General features: G+C 46.7%; 1 pseudogene; it reads left to right on the top strand.

The window, feature by feature from the left end:
- The first annotated feature begins 2,166 nt into the window (after window positions 1–2,166).
- LOC142440567 (cytosolic phospholipase A2 beta-like) overlaps window positions 2,167–18,343 on the top strand; it is a 32,921-nt pseudogene continuing 16,744 nt past the window's right edge.

The following is an 18,343-nucleotide window of genomic DNA, read 5'->3' as shown; positions in this document are numbered from 1 at the left end:
TTAGTAATCTTGGTGCTGTGAGGGGTGGGAGGGCAGCGGCCTTCCCACCTGGGGAAATGGGCAGGCTGGCCCTCCCATTTTCGAAGCCATTTGAAATTACTGCAGGGATCAGCTAGCTCCCTGGGGTGGAGCATACACAGGGTATTCTGTGGGGTAGAGGTGAGAGGTGGGAGGGTCGTCAGTACCCTTCCGCAAAGGGGATCTTCACTTCTACCTCCACTTCCCCTCCCAAACCAACTGCACTCGCCTGGCTGCAGAGCAGGCCAGGGGTTCGCCCCAATTCTTCACAGCCCACTGACCCTCCGGGGCATTCCTTGCCTTTAGGAGGTCCCGGTTGGTATCAGGGCCCGAGCCTCCACATTCCACTCCCATGCCCTCTTAAGAGACCCCTAGCATTGTCTGTTATCGCCCCCCGCCCCCGCACACCTCAGCCAGCCCTGGTGCAACCAGCTGTGGAAATTGCTGCAGGACAGTAAGCCCTTGGCTGGGCAAACATAGCAGCCTGACCCCCTTTCCTCAGGCCTCCCCCTCTTTTCCCACCCTGGTCCCCACCAGGCTGCTGTAGTCTAGAGGCTACCTGCTCTCTGCATCCTGAGAGAGGCTCAGTCAGAAGCTTGTGTGGGAATTTCCTTATGGTTTACAGGGCGCCGGCCCACCTTCTAAGGACCTTGGCTATGAGATGAAACCTTCCTACATGCAGACGCACACGTGCACACACACATGCACACGCATGCACGTGGCTCCATGTTCTTTGCTTGAGTACTTGAATGGCTGCTGTGTGCTTGATTCTGCCTCACATCCTGCCCCAGCTTCACCACCTGGCTTGTGTACAATTCAATGATTGGCACAGAAGAGATGGGATACACTGGATTCTTGGTGTCCCGGCCTAGCTAGTGTGAGATGCTTCGGGGGAACCTGGTCTGGCAGGCAGGAGCCTCCCCAGGTGCTGGAGGTTGCATAAGGAGGCCTAGGGACCAAGAGACACACTGGAAAGGTGGGAAGTGGGCCAGGTAAGTGGCAGAGGTGTGAGGCTAGATTAGTATTGAACGGGTGGGACAGTGACTAGAATCAAGAGGGGACAGATGTGAAGTACGGTAGGCAGCAGAGAGAGACCAAGTAATGAGCATTGGTTGTCAGAGTTGGGTGAAGATTGTGTGTCTCTGGCCCCTGTGGCTTCCCTCTGCCCCTGAAAGGTCAGGGCAGCTTTAGCACAGCTTCAGGCTGCAGAGGCCACTCACCACCAGCTTGGATAGCCCTCCAGACCCTGCTGACTGCATAGGCAGAAGGGAACCGGGCACTGAAGGATGCCTGGCCCTGTCACATCAGCTGCTCTGCACCTGACAGATAAAAGCCTATGTCACCCCACTTTCTACCACCCCAGTCACCTGCATGGGCAAACTGCAATGAGGCCGCGGCCTCGGGCCCTCATAAAGGCCAAGGTGGTCCCTGCAGGGCTGCCCCTGCCAGTAGCCCTGTGAGGGTTGGTCATCCCTCAGCTCACAGCAGCCACATCCTACCCAAAGTATGGCTCTAGCCTGGCCTCTGGGCTTGCCTTTCCCCATCCTCAGCCAGCCTGCCCCATGCAAGGAGGGGACTATGCTCATACAAAGGTCTTGTTTTAGAAGGTGGGTTCCTTTCCCCTCCCCACTGGCTAGGGTCAGGCTGGCGCCCATCCCCCTCTGAATGTCTGAGGCCACTGGCAAGCCCCACCCCTTCCAGATTTGCCCCGCCCAGGATTGAGGGCCCTTATTTATAACTTCTCCTTCATCCTGGACGTGGCGCTTTCCTCCTCCTCGGGCTCCTATGGGCTCCGGGCTGTTTTTAACGTGTCCGTTTGTATTGATGTATGGAATTGTCAATAAACACAATCATTTATTACTTTGGGATGCTTGCCTGTGAAGCAGAAGGAGGTCTTGCTCCCAGGGCGGCTCGGGGGCGGGGCCTTGGGGCGGGATGTCTCTGTGGGCGGGAGCTCGGTGATGTGGGGGCGTGGCCTTGAGGGGCGGGATATTTGGGCGTGGGGGCCTTGAGGGGACGGGATGTCTGGGTGTGGGGCGGGGCATCGGTGATCTTGGGGCGGGATGTCGCTGTGGGCGGGAGCTCGGTGATCTAGGGGCGTGGCCTTGTGGGGGCGGGGCGGAGCCTCGGGAGGGCCTTTCGGGACTCATGGAAGCAGGGTCACGGCGGAGGCGGCTTTGGAAGCCGTGCGCAGGGAGTTACAGGAATTCCCGGCCGCGGCAACGGGTGAGTGGACTCTTTGGAGCGCTCGACGTCCTCGCCTCGCCCGTGGAGCAGCTCCGGGCCGCGGGCGTGGCCTTAGGTTTAGAGGGGACCGGGCGCCGGAACCGGGTGCGCCCCTGCCGCGACCTCAGCTCCCAGGCCACGCCGGCCTAGTCACTGGTTCCCCGGGTCCCTTGGCCACTTGCGCGGGCTGCTTGTAGCCCCACCCATCGCTTTTCGGGTGCGCTCTCCCTCCCGCCCCACATGTTCACAGTGGTTTTCGGGGGTGTGGACGTGTGTGTAGGGAAAATACCACGAAACCGTTTTCTACTTCAACAGTATGTGCTCAGTGACGCTAATTACATCCATTACACTCGGCGACCTTCACCACTATCCATTTCGGAGGAAATTTCCACCACACTGCACAGCAGAGCTGTGAGGGACTTGGGGCCTGTTTTGAGCCCGGTTCTGTCCTGTTGTCGTTCTTGCCTTTCCTGGCCTTTCCTGACCTGAAAGCATGTCCGGTGCCTCTGAGTCGGCTCTGACTCTTAATGACCCTCCATGTACAACAGCATTAAACACTGCCCACCCCGGGCCATCATTCAGATGCACCCAGGCTGCTTAGAACAGGCCTCCCTGTTCTGTGTTCAACTTTCACCTGCGCAGGAGGGGATTGAAAATAACACGGCTTGGGTCAGGTACACGTCAGTCCTCAACGTCACATTCTTGCTTTTCAACATTTGAAGGGTCTTGTGTAGCAGATATACCAATGCAATGCATCATTTGATTCAGAAATGCTGCTGCTTCCATGGGCATTGATTGTGGGTCCAAGCAAGGCGAACCCTTGACCTCTTCAACCCTTTCTTCATTGATCATGACGTTACCTATTGGTCAGTTTGTGAGGATTTTGATCTTTACATTGAGTAGTAATCCACCCTGAGGACTACAATCCTCGGTCTTCATCAGCAAGGGCTTCAGGTCTTCCTCCCTTTCAGCAAGCAAGGTTGTGTGACCTGCATATCACAGGTTGTTGACAAGCCTTCTTCCAATCCCGATGCAGCTTTCTTCTTGTAATCCAGCATTTCTAATTACTTGCTTGGCATACAGAATGAGTAATTATGGTGAGAGGATACAACGCTGACACACACCTTTTCGGAGTTTAAACCATGCAGTATTCCTTTTGTTCTGCCTCTTGACCCAAGTCCAAGTTAAGTTCTGCATGAACTCAGGGAAGTGTTTTGAAATTACCCTTCTCAAGGATACCCGTAGGTTTTTTTGGACCATTTTATTGGGTGCTCTTACAACTCTTGTTCCAAATGATACATCAATTGTATCTGACATATTTGTACATATATCCCATCGTTCCTTTCTAGACATTTACTTTCCATTGAGCCCTTGGGATCAGCTCCTCTTTTCCCTCCCTCCTCACCAACCCCCAACCATGTGGCCCCTTGATAGATTATAGATTGTTAATTATTTTCAGACTACCCATACTTTTATATGATCCACACAGTCAAATGCATTTGGCATAGTCAATAAAACACCAGGAAACAGACTCGTCTGCTTTCAGAGAATCTGCACTGTTCCTCGTCCTTGTTCCAGGTCCTCTTCTGAGTAAGGCCTAACCCTCTGACAGCCTCCTGTCACAATGTACTGCTGCAACAGTCTTTAAATAATATTCAGCAAAATTTTACTTTCTTGTGATATTAATGATACTGTTCTATAACTTGAGCATTCTGTTAGGTCACCTTTCTTTGGAATGAGTACCAGTAGGGATCTCTTGCAGTCAGTTGACCAAGTAGCTGTCTTCCAAAATATATTGACAAATTTTATTATGGTGAAAGATATATAACCCAAAATGCCATTTTTAAGAATACAGTTTGGTGACAGCAACATTCATCAGGTTATGCTATCACCACTATTCATTTAAAGTTTTAAGTTATTTCAAAATAGAAAATTGGTACCCCCCTCAACGGATTCCCTCCCTTACTTAAAAAGAAAACAACCCCAAACTAATTCACTGCTGTTATTCTCTTCAGAGCATGGAGGACAAGCACCCCTTTGTGTTTCCGAGACTTGCACTCACGACGGGAGCAGACAGCCTCTTCTTTCTCCCACAGAGCAATTAATGAACTTCGGTTTTTGTGAATTTACCTAGTCTTGATAGGTCATATAATAACATCTAGCATCTTTGTCAGTTAGCATGTTTTCAGAGTTCATCCATGTGATAGCATATAGCAGGATGTCCCTTCTCTCTATGGCTGAATGTGCGGATGAGTGAATAAACAAGATATTTATTCATTTAATGGACAGTTGAGTTGTTTTTGCATTTTGGCTCTCCTTTTTTTTTAATCATTTTATTGGGGGCTCATACAATTCTTATCACAATCCATACATCCATCCATTGTGTCAAGCACATTTGTACATTTGTTGCCATCATCAGTCTCAAAACATTGCTTTCTACTTAAGCCCTTGATATCAGCTCCTTATTTCCTCCCTCCATTCCCGCTCATCCCTCCCTCATGAACCCTTGATAATTTATAAATTACTATTGTTTTGTCATATCTACCACTGTCCAACGTCTCCCCTCACCCACTTTTCTGTTGTCCATCCCCTGGGGTGGGGGGTTATATGTAGATCCTTATAATCAGTTCCCCCTTTCTACCCCACCTTCTTTCTACCCCACTTTCCCTCTACCCTCCCCGTATCGCCACTGTCACCACTGGTCCTGAAGGGATCATCTCTCTTGGATTCCCTGTGTTTCCGGTTCCTCTCTGTACTTTTGGCGCTTCTTAATACTAAGACAGGAATATTGGCAACACGTGTCTGTTTGAGTCCTTACTTTCAAGTGTCTAGGCTATGCTGTATACCTAGGAATGGACTCGCTGGGTCTATGTAACTTTTGAGGAACACAGAGGCTGTCCCATTTTACATTCCCACCAGCAGTACAAAAGGGTTTCAATTTCTCCATATCCTTACCAATGCTTGTTAGTTGACATTTTTTCTCTCTTTCTTTTTTTAAAAATCATTTTATTGGGGGCTCGTACAATTCTTATCACAATCCATACATACATCCATTGTGTCAAAAACATATGTACCTTTGTTGCCATCATCATTTTCAAAACATAGTTGACATTTTTTCCTAACCAGATCTATCCTAGTGGGTGTGATGCAATATCTCATTGTGGTTTTAATTTGAATTTCCCTAATGTCAATCTGTGCTGCATCTCGTTAAAGTATTGAAAGGCTCCCATGAGACTTTGAGGACTAAAGTGTGCCTGACCCAAGTCAAGATGTTTCAGTCGCCTCCTATCCATGTGAAAGCAGGACCCTGAAAAGGAGGAAAACCCCAGAAGCATCTGCATTTGAACTTGGTGCTGGCCAAGCATAATGAAAGTGCCATGGACTGCCAAAAAGAGCAAATAAGTATGTCTTGAAGGAAGTATAGCCCGAATGCTCCTTAGATTCAGGGATGGAGAAACTTTGACCATGTCGTCAGGAGAGACTAGTCCTTGGGGAAGGGCACCCTGCTTGGGAAAGTAGAGGGGCAGAGAAAGAGAAGGCCTGCGACCAGATGGGTTGACACCGTGGCTGCCACCATGTGTTCAGACATGAGAACAATTGTGAGGCTGGTACCAGACTGGGCAATGTTTTTTTCTGTGGCACACGGGGTTGCTATGGGTTGGGACTGACTGGCTAGCCCAGCAGTGACTAATGAAGGAGCCTTGGTGACTGAAGAGGTTATGAATTGGGCTGCTAACGCCAGGGTCAGCAGTTTGAAATCACCAGCAGCTCTGTGGGAGAAAGATGAGGCTTTCCTCTCCTGTAAAGGGTTGCAGTCATGGAAGCCCACAGAGCCAGAATGTACTTGATGTCACTGTGCTCAATGACTGATAAAGGAGCCCTCATGTCGCAGTGGGTTAGGCCATTGGGTTGTGACCTGCAAGTTATGGTTCTAACCCACCAGCTGCTCCTCCGGAGAAAACGGAGGCTTTCCAGTCCAGTAAAGAATTACAGTCTCAGAACCCCTTGGGGCCATTCGACAATGTCTGATAGGGCGATAGGGTTGCTATGTTTGTGTTTATGAATGACTTAGCGACCAGAGCCATGGTGGCATAGTGAGTTACTAGTTGTTCAGTGGTTCAAAACCACCAGCCTATCCAAGGGAGAAACTTGAAGCTCTCTGCTCCCATGAGGGCTTAGAGCCCCTGAAGCCCACAGGGTTTCCAAGATGAAATCTACATGAGCGCCACCATGTCATCTTTGTCCGGTTTCAGAGCTGGTTGTTTCAAACCGCTGACCTTCCCTCCCTATTAGCTGCCAGGCTGTCTTGCCCCAAAGAGGGCAGCCGAGGAGACCCGACGGGGCAGTTCTGCTTCGTTCCATACCCACCCAAGCCCACTGCTGTCACCGCAGCTCCCACTCCGGCGACCCAGTGCGGGGTCTCCAAGATTGCTGGTCTTTATTTATTTTTATTTCAGTCCTATAAGATTTTCTTTTTTTAAAAATTTATTATTTTTATTTTTTAAATCATTTTATTGGGGGGCTCGTACACCTCTCATCACAATCCATCTATCCACTGTGCCGAGCACATTTGCACATGCGTTGCCGTCATCATTCTCAAAACATTTTCCTACTACTTGAGCCCTTGGTGTCAGGACTGTCAGTCTTTCCTGGAAGCCTCATCCTCGCCTGGAACAGGAGGTGGGTTTGAATTGTTGACTTGCGGGCAGTCAAATGCCTATTCCACAGCCACCAGGGCTCCTGAAAAAAGAAAGAAAGAATCAAACACAGCCATGGAGTCATTTCTGACTCATGGAGACCCTGTCGGACAGAACAGAACTGCTCCTGGAATCTGTACTGGAGTACAAAGCCTCACCTTTCTCCCAACAAGTGGCTGGTGGTTTCAAACTGCTGACCTTGAGGTTAGCAGCCCAACGTGTGACCCCCTACATCAACAGGGCTCCTTAGAGTTGCCGTCAGTTTGCGTCGACTCCGTGGCACACATAAAGAATACATGGTTCATGCTGTCGGTCAGCTCTTCACGTGCTGCTTGGCCATGTGTAGATAGCCTCTTGGTAGAAATCACAGCTTGAGTCTTTGGCCGATTTTGACTGTGGGTGGATTGTCTTTGTTGTGAATTTGTAGGGATTCTTTATCTATTCTGGATATCAAACCCTTATCATTGGATACAAGATTTTCAAATGTTTTCTTCCTGTTCTACAGGTTGTTTAGGTTTCTTTCTGCTCTATAGGTTGATGAAATCTTTACTTTTTTCCTAACAGTTTTATTGGCATCTACTCAAATGAACAATGCAGTAAGTTCAATCACAGTTGTACAATTATCACCACAGGTTTAGGGCATTTTCTTTAGTCTAGTACCCATCCTTATTAGCTCTCCATTTCCCACCACCCTCCCCTGCCATACCCCCAGGAACCATTAATCCAGTTACCATCTCTAGATTTACCTATCCTACATTTCTTATATAGAGAAACATTAAAAATCAAAAAAGCTAACAACAATAACAAAGTTATAAAACAGATAAAAACCTCAATTGTAAATTAACAGGGATGTCTCTAAGGTGAGCCAGAGCCAATTGCAAACCATAGATCATGAATGGATTTTGGGTTCCCACTTAATCGTAGCTTCAAACTAAGAGCAATTAGTTCTTACATCATGGCCCCGCTCATTACTCACCCTCATGAAGGAAACACAGAAGATAGGAGTGCCATAGCAAAATTTCTGTGGTGCAGAAATTTGATGGTACCCGGCTATCAGATAGAACAGTGTCTGGGATCTTCCAAGCAAACAGCCATCTAAGTGAGATATCTACTAAGCCCACCCGGAGGAAGCACACCAACATGTGTGATCCATGCAATGTAAATTATTGAATCCAAATCCGAAGAAGAAGAGAGTAGTATCCGAATTGAAATGGTGAGACCCTGACTTGCAGGAGGCTGTGGATGGCAGTGGAAGCCCCAGACACATTTGCAGGATCTACAATAGGGACTAAGCCTCCAATGCTTGCCCTCTTGACCACCATGGAGACAGGGGGATGACCTGGTTACCTGACAGAGAGTGTTGGAGGAACGACTATAGTAGATTAAAATGATAAATTCAATTTGAACAGTTCAAACCTTGTCACTCGATCCCCTCTCTGATATATTTTGTGCTTGATGGTTTTTAATATTTTCTGGTGTTTCCCCCCCCCCATATTGGGATTTATCTCTGTTGTAGTTTGTTACTGTGGGTAGCAATCTTGAATCTTTGCTCTGTGTTTTTAACTGTTTTTCGGTATATGAAAAGCCAGGATTGATGAGCTCATATCAAGGAGTTCAAGAAGGAAGAAAATGTTTTGAAACTAATTTTGGTAGAAATTTTACAGTACTGCTTGATGTGACTGAACTACGGAATGGTTATCTGGATTAGCTCTTAATAAAATGGTTTGAAAAGAAAAGATAAGAACCTCAATTGAAAAGAAAGCAGAAGATATTAAAAACTAGAGTGAATTTACATGGATCATAAGGGAGATCAAATGATAGGGTGCTAGATTTTAGCCTGACTGCATCTGCAGCAGTCCACCTTCCAGTGCACCCTGCGTGCCAGCAGGCTGCTCACATCCCTGTTGCAGGCTCAGAGGGGATTATTCAGGGGCTTCATCCACAAGTATTTCCTCTTCACTTAAAAATAGCAAACAAACAAATAGCTTTGAAATGGTGGACAGGGGATCAAATGATCAGAGTTTACATTTTAGCCTATGTACGTTGGCCATAACTGACTTTATAATGCTCTCTGGCTGATAATAGGGCTAGATCATATCCCTTAACGGTGATAGAAGGATGTTTTCGGAAGCTTAATCTATGTGTGGACCCTGCAGAAGGAATTTGGGCTTTCACCGTCATCCATAGCCTTCTGCAAACCAGGTGTTCACAATTTAAGCTCTAATGCCAGTCCCTCCTTTAGATGTGAATTCTATTATTGACAGTCCTTGGATCACACAGGCTGGTGTGTTTTCCATGTGGATTTAGTTGACACCCATTTCTTTACTTTCTTAATGAACTTTTTTTTCTTTCATTTTGATGAAATCTAACATGTATTTTAAAAATCATTTTGTATTTTTTTATTTAGTAAGGATAAAACAATAGTAATGTAAAGACAAAAATACAAACAATGGGTAAGAAAGAAAAGACCATCACCAATATGTTGAAGGTCATGGAAGAAACTTTTGTCATGCAACAAGCAAGAGATCCTTGCACCTAGAACAAAATTCAGGTTGGGTCTAGACTCTCTAGATGGAGGTCAACTAGCCAGCTATCAAGTTTGACCCAGCACAATCAGCATTATAGTGTTCTATGTTTGATAGTAAGGCTGTTCCAGACCTTTGCCAGTGGCTAGAGGGGATCTGCCAGGGGCTTAATCTGACTAGACACTCTGCAGATGGGTTTGGAGTTCCCGCTGCCCTTCATAGCCTGCCACAAATTGAGTGTTCACAGTTTTAGCTCTGATAATTTTCCCTTCGTCAGCTCTGGATCACACAGCTGGTGTGCTTCTTCCATGTGGATCTAGTTGACTCCTCACTTAGATGGCTGCTTGCTTGAATGTAAGCCTTTAAGACCCCAGGCACTATTGCGATCGATAGCTGGGCACCATCTGCTTTCTTCACCACACTTTGCTGTAGCACCCTTATCTTCAGTGATCATTTCCTGAAGGCATGTATCCTGCCGGGCCATGTGATCAGAACTAACTGTTCTTGGATTGGGGCTAAGAGTTCAATGGGAGCCCAGAATCCATGTGCTCCCCCATGGGTTGGTTATACATGACTCTGGTTTATTTTGGCAGTTGTCTTATGACAAAATCAAAACACCAACAACAGCAGCAAATCCACTAGCAAACAAACAAAGGGGGAAACAAAACAGAACACTCAAAAAAAATCCCCAAAACAAGAAACAAAAAACACTCAAGCTAAAGGCAGGAAAACAAAAACCCCAGTAAACAAAAAGTACATTGTCAATCATGCCCCTGGGGTGTAAGGCGATTGAACTGGCAACTAATTAATTTTCCTAATGACCCCCCACTGTCGGTTTGAGGAGTCTGTGGGAGAACAGATCCACTCTGAGCTGCCATGAGTTCTTTCCTGGCAGTTCAACCTCTGTCTTGGTGTTAGGGGCAGCCTTCCTTGATCAGTTCTTCCAAGTGCAGGTCCCGACACAATAGATCCAAACCTGTCATGCCACTGTTAGGGAGGCATCGAGGTACTAAATATGTGGTGTCCTTTTCCATTGGACATCCACCAGGCTGGGGGTTTCCCCCAAGGTCTAATGACTGCTGCTTCCCCAGCCCAGGAGCAGCCCCTATCCGCTTCCTCTCCCACCATAGTACCCTCATCCCTAGTCCAAGGGTGCAGGCAACTTGGAGGCAGAGCTCAGTTCATTCAGCAGGACCTCTGTGTTAAGCCCCTCTGGTGCAGCCTCTGTGTTCTGCCGTGCTGCCTGCACGGTCGGTGTCCAAGGTCATCATGGTGTTTAGTCCATGGTGTGGTTCACCGAGGGTTGGGTAGAAATGTATTTGTAGAGTCTACCCAGGAACAGGAAATCAGGTCCATTGTCTCCCTAACTTCCCTACAATCTTTGTTTAGCATCCCTTCCCAATGTGAGTTGACTTCTCCCCAGTCACCCACCACACTCACCAACAGAGCTATCAGGGTCTCTTCCAAAATGTAGATGCTCCCTTCCCTGGTCTTTGTTTGCTTTTCGGACAGGAGTCTCCTCCCCTCCTGAGAGGCCCATTGGTTTGCCCCAGCCTTGTCTCGATGCTGTACAGCCTCCTGTGGATGGCCATCTCCCATCCCCCCTCTTCAGGGGGTCGACCCCAGACCATGTGAGGTCTCCTCCCTCCAGGTGGCTCTTGGGAAGTGCATGAAAGGGAGGTGATGTGTGGTTCGTGGCCGGTAGGTAGGTTTCTCCCCTTTTGCTCAGGAATTGGCTTCTAAGATTTGTTTAATTGGTGTTGCTCCTTATAGTAGTGGACTCATACAATGCTTGTCCTTTTGTGATTGGCTTACTTCACTCAGCACAATGGTTTCCAGGTTCTTCCATGTCATGTGGTGTTTCATGCTTTCACCGTTTTTCAAGGGGGTGTAATATTCCATTGTGTGTCTGTACCATAGCTTCTCTATTCTTCCACTGTTTGGCATTTGGGCTGCTTCCAGTTTCTTGCTATTGTGAACTGTGCTGCAATGAACATGGGAGAGCATTCATCCACTCGTGTTGTGTCTGTATTTCTTTAGGGTATATGCCTAAAAGTGGTATCGCTGGATCACCTGGGATTTCAATTCCCAGTTGCTTTAAGTATCTCTATATCATTTTCCCCAGTAGCTGTATGTATTGACAAGTCCACCAACAGTGCACTCGAGGTCGAATCTCTCCATGTCCTCTCCAGCACTTGTTGTTTCTGGGTTTATATATTTTTTTTAAATTTGGGCTAGTAGCTTATGTATTTTGAAAATTATGTGATTTTGGAATTTTGCCCAATTAGCTCATTAGCTCTGGTAGCGTTTTTGAAGGATCCCTGGTGGCGTAATGGTTAAGAGTGGGCTGCAAAGTGCAAGGTTAGCAGTTCAAAACCATCAGCTACCACTCAGGAGAAAGATGGGGCTTTCTACTCTTGTAAAGAATTACAGTCTCCGAAACTTCCCAGGGCAATCCTACCTTGTCCCATAGGATTGCTCTGAGTTGTCATTTGGATGATAGTGAGTTTGGATTTTTTTAATCATAGTTTTATTGACATCTTACACAATCCAGTATATCCATTCATGTACAGTTCTGTGGTTCAACCCTATCATCAATGCTGTCAGCTCCCCATTCCCTCCCCACCCCTTTCCATACCCTCAGGGACTTGTTACTCCTATTAGCTGTTTCTGAAGAGTTATCTATCTTGACTTCCATGTCCGAACAATCTTAAATATGCAAATTGACATATGCAAATATAACAATTAATGAGGTAAAACAAATAAAAACCTTATAGCAAGGGGATAAAATCTTAACTAGAGGATAGTTATGTGGTTCATCATTGCCACACTGCTCTCTGGATTTCTCTTCCATTCCATGTGGCCCTTCTGAGAGAGCCTGTCCAATTCTTGGTGCATTTTGGGGTCTTCTACATCCATTCCCCCTTCACATCAATATGGTTGCATGTTTTTGAACTTCTGATACCTCTTGCTGTTGACACCTTATGATCACACAGGTTGGTGTGCTTTTCCCATGTGGACATTATTGCTTTCCTGCTAGATGGCTGCTTGTTTAACTACAAGCCTTTAAGACCCCAGACGCTCTGCCTTTTGATAGCTGGGTACCATCAGCTTTCTTCACCCCATTAGCTTATGTACCCTCATCGTCTTCAGCAATCATGTCAGAAAGGTGACTATCAAACAGTGCCAAATTATTAGAACCAACAGTTCTTGTACTGTAGCAAGATTCAAGTAGAGACACAAAGTCCACCTGCTTCCTTGTTATGTGTGTATGGATATATATATATATATATATATATATATATATATATATATATATATATATTTCCCCTCGCGTCCAATTTTTTGGAGTAGCTGTTATGAATTCTTCAGAATTTTCTGTGTACACAAGCTCATGTCACATGCAAATGGAGATTATGTTTGTTCTATTCTGATTTAGATGCCTTTTATGTCATAGCTAAAAATTCATTGTCCAGAATAAGATCTTGAAGCTTTAGCTTTGCTTTCTTCTAAGGTTATATGATTTTAGTTTTACCTTCAGGTCATTGATCCATTTGATACATGTGGGGGAGGGGGAAGGCCAGCCCCCCACAACTAATGGTGGGTTTGATAGACGCAGTTGTATGGTTAAAATAGATTAAGATTATAGTAAAGTCCTAGAGAACACGAGAGATAGAAGACAGATTGAAATAATGGAGTCAGACACATTTCATAGTAGCATGCTCATCTCAGCCTCACTTGGTGGTCCATGTGGAGATAGGGGGAGGGGGGGAGGACAAGGGGAAAGGGAACAGGGGAGCCAGCAAAAGGGAGAGGGAAAGGGAGAACTGAGGAGAGGCCAAGAAGGGAACCCAAGAGAGCTCTTTATTGCTAACCCAGGCCTATATATCTTTGGGGGATGTGCAAGACCAGTAATTACAGGTAAAGACATACATCACAGGAAGGGGTTGCACTATAGGGTATACAGCAATGAGAGGGGGACAATCTAGAGATATACACAATAGGAAGAGGAGGGATTGGGGGCACACATGTGACAAGGGCGGATCCTAGATTCAGGATGGCAGCTTAACTTTGAATGTCACTGAGCTGGTTTGACCTGTTTTCTGGGTCTCCATAGAAACCATTATCAGTAGGGTGTAAACTCTTCCTATGGGAACCAAGCTAATGGTCACAAGCATTTAGGGAGAACTAGCCCATTGTCCTTAACAGCAGGGAGGCGGGGGGCCTCTACATGCCCTGGGAGCAGACAGTTGTCTGGTCAATGACTGCCTTCAGGGAGGATGTCTCCAAGCATCTGGCCTCCCACCATATGCTGGCAAATAGGCTCTAGTGTTTGACATGTCTTTGGGGAGACAAAGCTGGGGAGAAGTCTCTTTATAATTCCACATACATGATGTAAGGTATCGGTCCATTTGCCTTCATTCCTTTGCATGTGGCGACTCAGTGATCATAGCACTGTGTATTGAATAAGTGAGTCTTCCACCATTCACATAATTGTCAAATCACAAGTTACCATAGGTGTATGGGTGTATTTCTTGATTCTCATTTCTACTCCTTGGCCTGCCCTCTTAGGAGTACCACACTATTTTGATGATTGTGGCTTTGTTAGATCTCTCGGGAGATCGAGTTGTACCTCGTTAGAAAGAATTCACGCCGGAGCCTGGTTCGTGATCCAAGTGAGTTTGATGAGAGGCAGAAGAAGTTTCAGGTTTTACACGGCACCCATAGGACTCCTCCCGACCTTGCAGCCTGGCTGAAGCTGCTCATCATCACGCAAAGATCTCTCCTTCCCTGTGACTCTCTGCTCTCTGTTAGATCTCTCTCGCTCTCGCTCTCGCTCCCGCTCCCGCCTCCTGCTCCCGCTCGCTCTCCCTTCTCCCCCTCCCCCTCCCCCTCCCCCACCCCTCCCTTTTCATGGACTCCAGGGGGAGGCGTGGTGGACGACCCCAGATGGACCCCATTGGCTGAATTGAATTCACCTGGCTCAGGTGGGCCGATCCAGGTTTAGCACCCACCCAATCCCACTGGCAGGAAACCTGAGCCTCTGAGCATGTGCAGTGTGTTGCTCTTTGTTCCCTTGCCTGACTCTCTGGGCATGGCTTAAGGGGCATCCCATCCCTGTGCTAGTCTGCCTAACAACGTTACAGTACATTTTTTAATTGGAAAAGATGAAACTTCCTATTTTTAAAAATTTATTTTTTATTTTATTTTATTTTGTTCTTCTTTTTTTCAAGATAATTTTTACTGTTTGAGGCCCTTTGCAATCATGTGAATTTGAGAATTGACTTTCCGTTCCCCTAAAAGGAACATAAAAGCTGTTGGAATTTTTATAGGGATTGCAGATCACTTTGGTCATATTGTCATCTTAACAATATTAAGCCTTCTAATTTATTTATGTCTTCTTTAAATTCTCTCAGAAGTATTTTTAGTATTTGTCTCCCTCATTAAATTATTCCTCAGTCCCATCTACATGTAACCTCCTTTCTGGGAAATGGGCAATGTGACGGTGGGTGAGGGGAGACGCGGGGCAGTGTAAGATAAGATAAAATAATAATTTATAAACTATTAAGGGTTCATGGGGGAGGGGGAGGGGGAGCGGAGAGGGAGGGGAGGGGAAAAAAAGGAAAAAGCTGATTCCAGGAACCCAAGTGGAAGACGAATTTTGAGAATGATGAGGACAACGAATGTATAAGGGTGCTTTACTCAGTTGATGTATGTATGGATTCTGATAAGAGTTGTATGAGCCCCAATAAAACGATTTATTAAAAAAAATTATTCCTCAGTCCTTTAGTTGTTTAGATGGTATTAGAAATGGAGTTGTTCTCTTTCTTTCCTTTTCCGATTGTTTGCTGCTGGTGTATGGAAGCACAACAGATTTTTAAAGAATCTTTTTATTAGGGACTCATACAACTCCCATCACAATCCATATACACATCAATTATGTAAAGCACATCCGTACATTCATTGCCCTCATCATTCTCAAAACATTTGCTCTCCACCTAAGCCCCTAGCATCAGGTCCTCATTTTTTCCCTTCCTCCCTGTTCCCCCCTCCCTCATGAACCCTTGAAAATTTATAAATTATTATTTTGCCATATCTTTCCCTGTCCGATATCTCCCTTCACCCACCCCTCTGTTGTCCATCCCCCAGAGAGGAGGTCTCATGTATATCCTTGTAATCGGTTCCCCGTTTCCAACCCATCCTCCCTCTACCCTCCCAGCATCACCACTCACACCACTGGTCCTGAAGGGATCATCTGCCCTTGATTCCCTGTGTTTCCAGTTCCCATCTGTACCAGTGTACATCCTCTGGTCTAGGCAGACTTGCAAGGTAGAATTGGGATCATGATAGTGGGGGAGGAGGAAGCATTTAGGAACTTAAGGAAAGTTGTATTTTTCATCATTGCTACATCGCACCCTGACTGGCTTGTCTCCTCCCCGAGACCCTTCTGTAAGGGGGTGTTGTCCAGTGGCCCACAAATGGACTTTGGGTCTCCACTCTGCACTCCACCCCTCATTCACTATGATATAATTTTTTGTTCTGATGATGCCTGATACCTGATCCCTTCAACACCTCGTGATCACACAGGCTGGTGTGCTTTGTCCATGTGGGCTTTTTTTTTTGCTTCTGAGCTAGATGGCTGCTTGTTTACCTTCAAACCTTTAAGACCCCGACTCTATAGCCGGGCACCATCAGCTTTCTTCCCCACATTTGCTTATGCACCCATTTGTCTTCAGGGATCAAATCAGGGAGGTGAGCACACAATGATATGAATTTTTGTTCTTTGGTGCCTGATAAGTGATGGCTTCGGCATCTCTTGATCACACAGGCTGGTGTGCTTCTTCCATGTGGGCTTTGTTGCTTCTGAGCTAGATGGCCGCTCGTTTACCTTCAAGCCTTTAAGACCTCAGACGCTATTATCTTTTGATAGCCGGGCACCATCAGCTTTCTTCACCACATTTGCTTATTCACCCGCTTTGTCTTCAGCAGTTGTATCAGGAAGGTGAGCCTCATAGAGTGTCAATTTAAAAGAAGAAAGTATTCTTGCATTGAGGGAGTACTTGAGTGGAGGCCCAAAGTCCTTCTGCTACCTTAATACTAAACCTATAAATATATGCACATAGATCTCTAAGGTCTCTCTCTCTGGGACTAAATTTCAGCCTCGGTCCTTGGCTCTGCACGAGAAAGATTTTATGCCAAAGCCGGGCTCATGATCCAAGTGAATTTAATGAAAGTTCAAAGAAGCATCAGGTTTTACTCGGCACCCATAGGATTCCTTTGACCATGCGGCCTGGCAGAGACTGCTCCGGGACACGAAAGGATCTCTCCCCTCCCACGGAGATGACCAGACCACCCAAGCAAGACCCTCTCCCTCTCGGTTCCTGCCTTCTTAAGGGTTCCTGGGGGACGTGTGGTGAACGACTCCAGGTCGATCCCATTGGCTGAATTGTAGTAACCTGACCCAGATGGGCTGCTCCAGGTGTAACGCCCATCTCCACCCACTGGCGGGAAAATCCAGCTTTGTCCTTTGCTGGTTCTCCTGGGCATGCGTAAATGGACTTCCCAATTACCTAGGCTAAGCTACCTAACAGATCTATTTCCCCATCCTCATATATAAACATATTTGCCTATGTACATGTCTTTATCTAGACCTCTATAAATGCCCTTTGCCTCCCAGCTCTTTCCTCTATTTCCTTTTTTGACTTTCCTCCTTTCCCACTATCATGCTCAGTCCCCACCAGGGTTTCAGCAATTCCTCTTGGTTACATTACCCTTGATCATGCCCTACCAAGCCTCCCACACCCTCCTCACCACCGATTTGGGTCACTTGTTCCCTTGTCCCTGGGTTTGTTAACACCACTACCTTTCCCCCCACTTCCCCCTCTCCCATGCCCCCCCGGAACTGTTGGTTCCATTGTTTTCTCCTCCAGATTTTTCATCCAGCCTATCTTATTTAGACAGACCTGAGGAGGTAATAACATGCACAAAAACAAGACAGAGCAAAACCAAGAAACAATATACAGCAAAACAACAACAAACCAATGACAAAAACCAAAACAAAACACAATAAGAAAGAAAAGCTTGTAGTTAGTTCAAGGATTGTTTGTTGGCCTTTAGGAGTGTTTTCCAGTCCAGTCTGTTGGGGCACCATGCTGGCTCCAAAGTCCACCTTCAGCATTCCCTGGGGACCTCGCCACTCCAATCCCTTGCTGTTGCACCCCTTTAGTGTTTTGCCTCAGTGTGGCAGGATCATATTGGGTGCAATTCCCACACTGTGTCTCCATTGTTGTCCCCTGTAGGGCTATGAGTCAGTGAGGGGCGCCATGTCTCCTAGTGGGGCTGGCCATGTGGTCCTCTCTGTGAACTGGCTGTTCTAATTGGAAATATCGTCCTCATGGCCTGGTGGTCCAGGATGTGCTCCACTCTCCTCGTTCCCCTTCCTCTGCTCCCGTGTGCTCTGATCAGATATGTCCCTCTCCCGGAGCTTCAGATTCACTGCCGCCCTTTGAAATAAATTCTTCTGGGGGGAGGGACAGGTGTCCATTTAGTAGTTGGGATTGGGACTGGCCCCCCAAACCTCTCCACTGGTTCCCTACTGCATGCTGGTATGCTGCATTCACATCTTGGAGCATTGGGCTGAAGTTTGGTCCCTCTTTCCCTGTGGAGATAAAAACAATACCCACTCCCCTTGGGTGGGTTAGTGAGGCTGAAATTCTTTAAGAGAGCAGACAGCGTCTATTTTCTCCTGAGGAGTGGCCGATGGGTTTGAACCACTGACCTTGCTGTTAGCAGCTACCGGGGTTCCTTACAGTTAGCCATAGGCACACTAAATGAATAGACAGTAGGTTAGAAGATAAATGTGGGGAAATCAGGTAA

The sequence above is a fragment of the Tenrec ecaudatus genome, chromosome 2 (genome assembly GCF_050624435.1).
Source record: "Tenrec ecaudatus isolate mTenEca1 chromosome 2, mTenEca1.hap1, whole genome shotgun sequence".
Classification (NCBI taxonomy): Eukaryota; Metazoa; Chordata; class Mammalia; order Afrosoricida; family Tenrecidae; genus Tenrec; species Tenrec ecaudatus.
This window is presented reverse-complemented; position numbering and strand designations above follow the sequence as displayed.